Raw genomic sequence first — 10,981 nt, 5'->3', positions numbered from 1 at the left:
ATTGAAACACTCTGCATTCACTATACACAGACACTGCGTCTAATACACACCCTACATCCACTACAGACACTGCATCCACTAAACACAATGCATCTAGTACACACAAACACATCCACTACATCACTGTACACACACTACATCCACTACTCAAACACACTCTGCATTCAGTATACACACTGCATCCGCTACACAAACACACACTCTGCATTCACTGCACAAACAGTATCTAATACACACAAACACTACACCCATTACACACATTTCACTTCCACTATACACACCACATTCAGTCCCGCATCATTGTCAGCGGACTAGGTAGGGCGTGGGCGGGCCCGGGGGCCCCAGACCTTGTGCTTTGTCAGGGGCCCCAAAATTTCTGATGGCGGCCCTGACCACAACTCTTCCTCTTCCTCTTCACGCTCATCCACAGCCTGATCCAGCACTCTTCACAGGGCACGCTCCATGAAGAAAACAAATGGTATGATGTCGCTGATGGTGCCTTCGGTGCGACTGACTAGGTTTGTCACCTCCTCAAAAGGACGCATGAGCCTACAGGCATTGCGCATGAGCGTCCAGTAACGTGGCAAAAAAATTCCCAGCTCCCCAGAGGCTGTCCTAGCACCCCGGTCATACAAATATTCATTAACAGCTTTTTCTTGTTGGAGCAGGCGGTCGAACATTAGGAGTGTTGAATTCCAACGTGTAGGGCTGTCGCAAATCAAGCGCCTCACTGGCATGTTGTTTCGCCGCTGGATATCGGCAAAGTGAGCCATGGCCATGTAGGAACGCCTGAAATGGCCACACACCTTCCTGGCCTGCTTCAGGACGTCCTGTAAGCCTGTGTACTTATGCACAAAGCGTTGTACGATCAGATTACACACATGTGCCATGCACGGCACATGTGTCAACTTGCCCAACTTCAATGCCGATATCAAGTTATTTCCGTTGTCTCACACACTACTTTGCCGATATTCAGTTGCTGCGGAGTCAGCCACTTTTCCACCTGTGCGTTCAGGGCGGACAGGAGTGCTTGTCCGGTGTGACTCTCTGCTTTCAAGCAAGTCAAACCCAAGACGGCGTGACACTGCCGTATCCGGGATGTGGAATAGTACCTGGGGAGCTGGGGGGGTGCCGTTGATGTGGAGCAAGAAGCAGCGGCACAAGAGGACTCAGCCGAGGAGGTTATGGAAGAGGATGGAGTAGAAGGAGTAGAGGAGGTGGCAGCAGGACTGCCTGCAATTCGTGGCGGTGTCACCAACTCCTCTGCAATGCCACGCATTCCTTGCTTTTCAGCCATCAGCAGGTTTACCCAATGCACAGTGTAGGTGATATACCTGCCCTGACCATGCTTTGCAGGCCAGGTATCAGTGGTCAGATGGACCCTTGCCCCAACACTGTGTGCCAGACATGCCATGACTTCCTTTTGCACAATCGAGTACAAGTTGGGGATTGCCTTTTGTGAAAAGAAATTCCGTCCGGGAACCTTCCACTGCGGTGTCCCAATAGCTACAAATTTTTTGAACGCCTCAGACTCAACCAGATTGTATGGTAAAATCTGGCGGGCTAATAGTTCGGACAAGCCAGCTGTCAGACGCTGGGCAAGGGGGTGACTTGGTGACATTGGCTTCTTACGCTCAAACATGTCCTTGACAGACACATGACTGTGGGCAGATGAGCGGGAACTGCTCAAGGTGGGAGACGGAGTGGCGGATGGTTGAGAGGGGGCAAGAAGGACAGCAGTGGTTGACGTGGCTGAAGATGCTGGACCAGGAGGAGGATGGCGGCTTAGAGTAGGCGTGCTGCTTGTACTCATGTGTTGATCCCATAGGCGTTTGTGATGTGAGATCATGTGCCTACGCAAAGCAGTTGTACCTAGGTGGGTGTTGGACCTCCCACGACTCAGTTTCCTTTGGCACAGGTTGCAAAGGGCATCGCTGTTGTCAGAGGCAGACACACAAAAAAAATGCCACACTGCTGAGCTCTGCAATGACGGCATTCTGGTGGTGGACACAGCATGCGTTGATTGGCGTGCTGTCGGGCTGACCCCGGGTGCCGATGCATGCTGTCTGACTGTGCCACTAGCTCCTTGCGACGACCCCCCCCTGCTTCCAACTGGTCTCCTCCTCCTCCTCTCTGTCTCCCCATCTGAACTTTCGCCCTGTTCTTCTTCTCTTCTAGCGGGCACCCACGTGACATCCATGGACGCATCGTCATCATCAACCGCTTCGCTTGTATCTGACAACTCAGAAAAGGAAGCAGCAGCGGGTACAACATCATCATCATCACACCGTACCTCCATGTGTTTAATGCTGCCTGCCTGAGACATATCCCTGTTATCTACATCCTCTAGCAATAATGGTTGCGCATCACTCATTTCTTAAACGGGTGTGTGAATAACTCCTCTGACATACCAAGTAAAGCGGCTGTGGTGCTAGTTTTGGTGGTGGCGGCAGGCGGGTGAGTGCTATCTTGAGAGGTGCCTGAAGCTAAGCTGGAGGAGGATGGTGCGTCAAGGTTCCGAGCGGAGGCTGTACAAGATTGTGTGTCGTGTGTTAGCCAGTCAACTAAGTCCTCAGAACTTTTCAAGTTCAGGGTACGTGGCTTCTGAAAACTGGGCATTATTCTAGGGCAAAAGGGAATCACAGCACCACGACCACGACGGCCCCTGCGGGGTGGCCTGCCTCTGCCTGTCATTTTTTTTGGGATTAGTGGTACTATGCGTGCAAGCTACTGTGAGACCAGATATGATTGGCAATGTGCACTGGAACAGTTCTGCAGAGCACACGCTGAAGGAAGGACTGACAGAGCCGCTTGAAGACAAGTAACTGCTATTCAATCTATAGCAGTGAAAAACAAATTTTGGTTTTAAAAGCACGCTATAGAGACACCAGATATGATTGGCAATGTGCACTGGAACAGTTCTGCAGAGCACACACTGTAGGCCTGAGACACCCGCTTGAAGACAAGTAACTGCTATTCAATCTATAACAGTGAAAAACAAATTTTGGTTTTAAAAGCACGCTATAGAGACACCAAATATGATTGGCAACTGTCAAAGCACGCTGGAACAGGTCTACAGAGCACACGCTGAAGTAGGCCTGACACCCAGACGCTTGCAGACAACTAACTGATCTTCTATTACAGTGAAAAAAAAATATTTATTTTAAATCTAAAGCTTAACCAATTGTTAAAACAGATATGAGTGGTGGCACTGGGCAAATAGGCACAGTATCCAATGTGAACCTCACACAGAAGCTGGCAGGCAGGCAACTGCTCTTCTATTACAGTGAAAAAAAAATATTTATTTTAAATGTAAAGCTTAACCTATTGTTAAAACAGATATGAGTGGTGGCACTGGGCAAATAGGCACAGTATCCAATGTGAATCTCACACAGAAGCTGGCAGGCAGGCAACTGCTCTTCTATTACAGTGGAAACAAAATTTTGGTTGTAAAAGCACGCTATAGAGACACAAGATATGAGTGGCAACTGTCAAAGCACGCTGGCACAGGTCTGCAGAGCACACGCTGAAGTAGGCCTAAAACACAGACGCTTGCAGACAACTAACTGATCTTCTATTACAGTGAAAAAAAAATATTTATTTTAAATCTAAAGCTTAACCAATTGTTAAAACAGATATGAGTGGTGGCACTGGGCAAATAGGCACAGTATCCAATGTGAACCTCACACAGAAGCTGGCAGGCAGGCAGGCAACTGCTCTTCTATTACAGTGAAAAAAAAATATTTATTTTAAATGTAAAGCTTAACCTATTGTTAAAACAGATATGAGTGGTGGCACTGGGCAAATAGGCACAGTATCCAATGTGAACCTCACACAGAAGCTGGCAGGCAGGCAACTGCTCTTCTATTACAGTGGAAACAAAATTTTGGTTGTAAAAGCACGCTAAAGAGACACCAAATATGATTGGCAACTGTCAAAGCACGCTGGCACAGGTCTGCAGAGCACACGCTGAAGTAGGCCTGAAACACAGACGCTTGCAGACAACTAACTGCTCTTCTATTACAGTGAAAAAAAAATATTTATTTTAAATGTAAAGCTTAACCTATTGTTAAAACAGATATGAGTGGTGGCACTGGGCAAATAGGCACAGTATCCAATGTGAACCTCAAACAGAAGCTGGCAGGCAGGCAACTGCTCTTCTATTACAGTGAAATTTTTTTTTATTTTAAATGTAAAGCTTAACCTATTGTTAAAACAGATATGAGTGGTGGCACTGGGCAAATAGGCACAGTATCCAATGTGAACCTCACACAGAAGCTGGCAGGCAGGCAACTGCTCTTCTATTACAGTGAAAAAAATATATTTATTTTAAATGTAAAGCTTAACCTATTGTTAAAACAGATATGAGTGGTGGCACTGGGCAAATAGGCACAGTATCCAATGTGAACCTCACACAGAAGCTGGCAGGCAGGCAGGCAACTGCTCTTCTATTACAGTGAAAAAAAAAATATTTATTTTAAATGTAAAGCTTAACCTATTGTTAAAACAGATATGAGTGGTGGCACTGGGCAAATAGGCACAGTATCCAATGTGAACCTCACACAGAAGCTGGCAAGCAGGCACCTGCAATTACATTACACAGGAAAAAAAAAATAAAGCAGCCTGATGTTATAGCCCTAAAAAGGGCTTTTTGGGGTGCTGTCCTTACAGCAGAGATCAGATGAGTCCTTCAGGATTGTAGTGGACACTGAATACCCTAGCCTAGCTATCTATTTCCCTATCTAATCAGCAGCAGCTAAACTTTCCCTCCTCTCACTAAGCATGCATCTTCCGAATGAATCTGTGACAGACCCCTTTTGGAGTGACAGATACCATCTCGGAGAATTGCCGTTGTATTTGGATTATTGTGGATTTCGGGTACTTGTGGATCCGTACGGTACACACCGCCACGTGGAGAGAACAATGGGTCGCGGCCATTTTGACCGCATGAACTAATGACCGAATACTCACGAACTTTCCACACGACGAATTTCAACCTTACCGGTAACGTACGCCCATGCTGGTCGACAGATCCAAAGTACCGAAATAGAGACACCGGATCCAAGAGAGAGTTTTTGTTTATGTTATATGGTTCCTGAGTAAATGGTGCAAACGTGTATCTAGCGAACGGCCCAACCGATCTAGGGGATTTTCACGTATATTGTTCCCTTAGATCTCCGTTCCCTAATACACGTAGCACATTGTATTTTCGTTATATATTGTGTGTGTTATTAAACCTGTAATAATTGTAAAATATTCTGCCCGGTACAGTGGGAGTGACTCCCACTGTAAATGTATTATCTCCTCCGGATACGGGGAGGAGTTGTTGTACGGCATAAAAGCCCGAGTTGCAGAATAAACATTTGTAGCGGATTGGTACCGGGCTGTCCCACGACATGTATGAGAATAAGTGTATTTGGTCATATGGCTGGTTTAATGTGTATGTACATGTATAGAAAGCATGGTATCCGGGTATAATGACAGTTAAATGTATGTAAAGAATTGTATTCCTCTAGTTGTTCGGTAGAATCATTCAAATAAAACAAGGGAATGAAACTACCGAACAACCAGACCACCCAGGAATGAGTGTGCCTCCAATTACCGTTTGCAACAATGTTGCAAACAGGTAATTGGCAATCAGTGCAGTGTGGTCTTTGTCCTCTGGGTGGCCGCCATTCGGGAAACAAACACGTGGCGGCGGCCATCTTAAACTACCGAACAGCGGTGTTTTGCCGTCGAGTGTCTGGAACTAAAATCGGACACTTGACTAGGCAAACACCGCTGAGACCTCCATACTTCCAGAAATTCGTATGGAAACTACCGAATGACCCGCCGTTCGGTAGAAAGAGCCCCATAAACAAGGGAATTCATTCAAACCCTCTCCAGGCTCTATAACACAGGCAATTCGCCTGTTTTCATTCCCTTGTTTGTGACCGACCGCAGGGCCAAAATGCATGGAACTGTTTTCGGTTACTTTACCCATGCGGTCGGTCAAATCTTTGGAACCCCATATCTCACGAACCATTCATCCGAATGGGCTAATTTTTAAGTATGTTGGTCCCCCAGAATAGAGCTATCTGGGGATGTTGGATTTGTGGATGTACCCCAAGTATTTAGGGTACATCCAAAACTCGGGGAAAACTGTGTACACAATAAGGGGATTATGATGCTAGAGGAGGGGAGGAGATCTGTGGGAGGTTACTACTTAGAGATTGGATAATGTCTTAAGTGATAGAACCTCCTCCCTTGCATGGGAGAGGGCTTTATAAGGAACTGTGGAATAAAGCTTGTCAGTCTACTCCTGAAACTGTGTGTCGTCCAGTTATTGGGATTGCGATGGGGATATTGCTGTATTACTTTACCTGCTGGAAACCTTGCCTGTGGACTTAACATCACCTTGTTCCTGAGCCTCACTGGAATCTCTAGTGGAGAATAGCTGTGCAAGATCGGCTCTCCGCTACATTGGTTGGCAGCGCTGGGATCCAAACTCACAGAGGAACAAGCGTAAATGGAGTACGGATGGAGATTGATTTTTCTGCGCTAAAACGCTCCACGCTAAAGGACCTCCTAGAGGCAAGGGGTATACAAGCCAGCAATAAGAAGAAAGCAGTACTTGTTACAGAACTCATGGCAGAGTACAGAATGGAGGGCGATTCAGTTCCGGCACAGAGGGAGCCGGGAGGAACACCACAAGGATCGGAATTCCAGAGGCAGGTTCAGTTCAGGCTATCCTTTTATGGGGAAAACCCCCCAACAGAAATTGTTACCAGGACAATGGCCGAGGTACAAGAATTCATCCTAAGGACACAGGCACCAGAACAAAGCTCTGCAATTAATGTGCCACAGGAAGGTAAGCCTAAAATACCATACCAGGCTTTTAAAACATATGTGGAGGCAGAGGAAGATATAGACGCTTTCCTGCAAGACTTTGAAAGACTGTGTGCACTGCATAAAATTAACGCAGAGGACTGGGTACCTATTTTGGCCGGAAGGTTAACCGGGAGGGCAGCAGAGGCATATCGGACTGTACCTAATGACGAAATAAGGAATTACAGTAAAGTGAAAGAAATTATACTCGCCAGGTATGCTATAACACCCGAGGCATACCGGCGGAGGTTCCGGGATCTAAAGAAAACAGAGAAGGACTCGCACGCAGAGTGGGCATGCCGATTACAGGGGGCAGCGCTCGGGTGGGTGCAAGCTAGCAAGGCACGTTCTATGGAGGATGTAATACAAATGTTGCTGATGGAGCAGTTCTATGAGGGAGTAACCAATGAGGTCCAGGAATGGGTAAGGGACAGAAACCCTACTTCCCTTACCGAGGCGGCTAGGAAAGCGGATGACTACCTGGATGCACGCAGGTCACAAAAACCTGCAGCTCCAAAAGCAACCTTTAAAACATTCGGGGGAAACAACTACACCCCAGCTCCACCGAGACCGCTACCACCACCTCCACCACCCGCTGCACAGCCCCGGTTCCGACAACCCACCGCTGGCCCCTGTCATCACTGCCAGAAGTGGGGACATTATAAAAGGGAATGCCCACAGCTACGGGACCGTTCCACCTGGATTCGTCCAGGCCCACCTCCACCCAGGGCGGCCGCAGCCCACCACTACCAGGACCTAGTCACCACCCCATATGGTTCCGCAGTCCCCATTACTACTGTGGAACAATGGGAGGTACTGCACGAGGCAGATCCGGTCCAGGCCAATGTGGATAATCTACGGCACCATCGACAGACGGTATATCTGAATGGTACAGCAGTCCGGGGATTACGAGATTCGGGAGCCACCATCACTTTGGTACAGAGCCACCTGATTTCAGATCAGGCAAAACTGAACAAAACTGTTGCCGTCCGGGTAGCTGGGGGAGCAGTGTACCGGCTACCTACAGCAAGGGTACATTTACATTGGGGAGCGGGGGCAGGGGAAGTGGAGGTGGGGTTGATGCCACATTTACCGGCGGAGGTTTTATTGGGGAACGATCTGGGGAGGCTCACTTCTGCTTTTGAGCCCCAGTCACCCACCACAGGAGAGGTCAACCCTGTAGTCACCCGACAACAGGCCCGCACCCAGGACCACAACACACTGCCGGAGGTCCAGGTAAGCAACCCTACCCCCCCTCTAGAATGTGTCCCCTGGGCTCCACCTAATGAATTTGTAGCTGAAGTCGCAACAGACCCCACGCTTCAGGTGTATAGGGACAAGGTTGGCACGGGTTCCCCCGGGGCGGAGGGAGAGAAGTTTATCTGGGATAAACAACTTTTATACAGGGAAACAACCAAACAGATTACGGGGTTAGACCCGATAGCGAGGAGACAATTAGTGGTACCACAGCGGTACCGGGCTGAATTACTCCGGATAGCGCATGATATTCCGCTATCCGGACATCTAGGGGTTAGTCGCACCAGGTACAGACTAACCCAGAGTTTCTTCTGGCCAGGGATTAGCCAGGAAGTACGCAGATATTGCACGACTTGCGATACCTGCCAGAGAGTGGGAAAAAGGGGGGATCGCAGGAAGGCTAAACTTCACCCCTTACCCATAATAGAGGAACCTTTTAGCCGAATAGCGGTGGATCTGATAGGCCCCCTCAATAAAGTTAGCCCGTCAGGAAAACGGTATATTTTAACGGTCGTAGATTATGCCACCAGGTATCCAGAAGCAGTGGCTCTGACCAACATCCACGCTGAGACGGTCGCGGATGCCCTCATGCGGATATTCTCCCGGATGGGATTACCCAGGGAGATTATCTCGGATCAGGGTACCCAGTTTACCGCAGAATTCACCCAACACCTCTGGAGGATCTGTGGCATTAAGCCTATTATCAGCGCCCCTTACCACCCCCAGACGAACGGGCTCTGCGAACGATTCAATGGTACCTTGAAGCAGATGCTCCGAACCTTCGCAGAGACCCACAAGGACTGGGAACGATTCTTGCCGCACCTCCTATTTGCATACCGGGAGGTGCCGCAGGAATCCACAGGGTTCTCCCCGTTTGAATTATTGTTTGGAAGGAGGGTCCGAGGCCCATTGGATCTTATTAGAGAGCATTGGGAGGGAGACCGGAGCACAGATGGCACTCCCATCCTACCATATGTGTTGGCCTTTCGGGACCGCCTAGAAGCGTTGACCAAGACGGTACGGGAAAACCTTCAGGAGGCCCAGACCCGCCAGCGTACATGGTATGATCGGGGAGCCAGGGACCGTAGCTTTCAGGTCGGGCAGAAGGTACTAATTTTAAAACCTGTCCGACATGATAAGTTACAGGCCGCCTGGCAGGGCCCATATAAGGTGGTGGAGCAAAGATGCGATACCACCTATATTATCGGCCCCTGCACAGGGACTGGGGGGCGACGCATGCTCCATGTGAACATGCTGAAGCCCTACCACGAGCGTACTGAGGAGGTAACCGCCATCTGTGCCCCTAACACGGAAGAGTTTGACAGCTTACCCCTCCCCGATTTGCTGGGGGATGGGCAGCTGTCCGGAGATTTAGGGGAGGTTACGCTGGGAGATCGGCTGAGCCCACAGGAGCGGATCGAGGTACAGCAACTATTGGAAGAGAAACGCGACACGTTCTCTAATGTACCTGGATACACGCCTCTGGCAACTCACCGGGTCGAGACCCCAGGGCAACTACCCATGCGCCAGACGCCATACCGCATTCCAGAAGCGGTACGGGCAAACATGCGTAAGGAGATCGACGAAATGCTCCAACTGGGGGTGATTAAACCCTCAGACAGTCCTTGGGCATCTCCTGTAGTCCTCGTACCAAAGCGAGACGGTACGACCCGCTTCTGCGTGGACTATAGGAGATTGAACGAGAAGACTGTATCTGACGCCTATCCGATGCCCCGGATAGACGAGTTACTGGACAGAATGGCCAGGGGCCAATACCTCACCACTATTGACTTGTGTAAAGGGTATTGGCAAATCCCCCTGGCCCCAGACGCCATCCCGAAGTCGGCCTTTGTCACCCCATTTGGCTTGTACCAGTTTAAGGTCATGCCATTTGGGATGAAAAACGCCCCAGCCACCTTCCAAAGGATGGTGGATCGACTCCTAGATGGATTCCAGGACTATACATGTGCCTACCTGGACGATATTGCTATTTTTAGCAATACGTGGCAGGAACACTTAGCTCACATCGGAGCTGTACTAGATAGGATAAGGGAAGCAGGTCTGACCTTGAAGCCGGCCAAGTGTAGTATCGGCATGGCTGAGGTACAATACCTGGGACATAGAGTAGGGTGCGGTAAACAAAAACCCGAACCCGCCAAAGTAGAGGCTGTAGCCCAGTGGCCCACCCCTAGGACTAAGACCCAGGTTTTAGCATTTCTAGGGACAGCAGGGTATTACCGGAAGTTTGTTCCCAATTATAGCGCCCTGGCCAAACCCCTCACTGACCTGACCCGTAAGAACCTTCCCCGCCAAGTAAACTGGACCCCGGAGTGTGAGCAGGCATTCCAACAATTGAAAAATGCACTGATAAATGCCCCTGTCTTGGCAGCTCCCAATCCAACTAAACGTTTTCTTGTTCACACAGACGCTTCTATGTTTGGATTGGGGGCAGTACTGAGTCAAGTCGGGGCCGATGGCGGGGAACATCCAGTGGCTTACATCAGTCGCAAACTGTTACCTCGAGAAGTAAGCTACGCCGCCATCGAAAAGGAATGCCTGGCTGTGGTGTGGGCCCTAAAGAAGCTACAACCCTATTTATATGGACAGCCCTTTTCCTTGCTCACGGATCACAACCCGTTAGTCTGGCTGAACCGGGTGGCTGGAGACAACGCCAGGCTGCTGCGCTGGAGTTTGGCGCTACAGCCTTTTGACTTTAATATCCAGTACCGGCCGGGTAAGCAGAATGGAAATGCTGACGGGTTGTCAAGACAAACTGACTTAGAGAAATGATCCGTGAGCCCCCGGACATCCCCAAGCCGATCCGTGTTGGATCAGACTGTGTATGCCGGCTTGTGGG

This window comes from Pelobates fuscus, chromosome 2 (assembly GCF_036172605.1).
Source record: "Pelobates fuscus isolate aPelFus1 chromosome 2, aPelFus1.pri, whole genome shotgun sequence".
In the NCBI taxonomy this organism is placed as follows: Eukaryota; Metazoa; Chordata; class Amphibia; order Anura; family Pelobatidae; genus Pelobates; species Pelobates fuscus.
Note: the sequence above shows the minus strand (reverse complement) of the source record.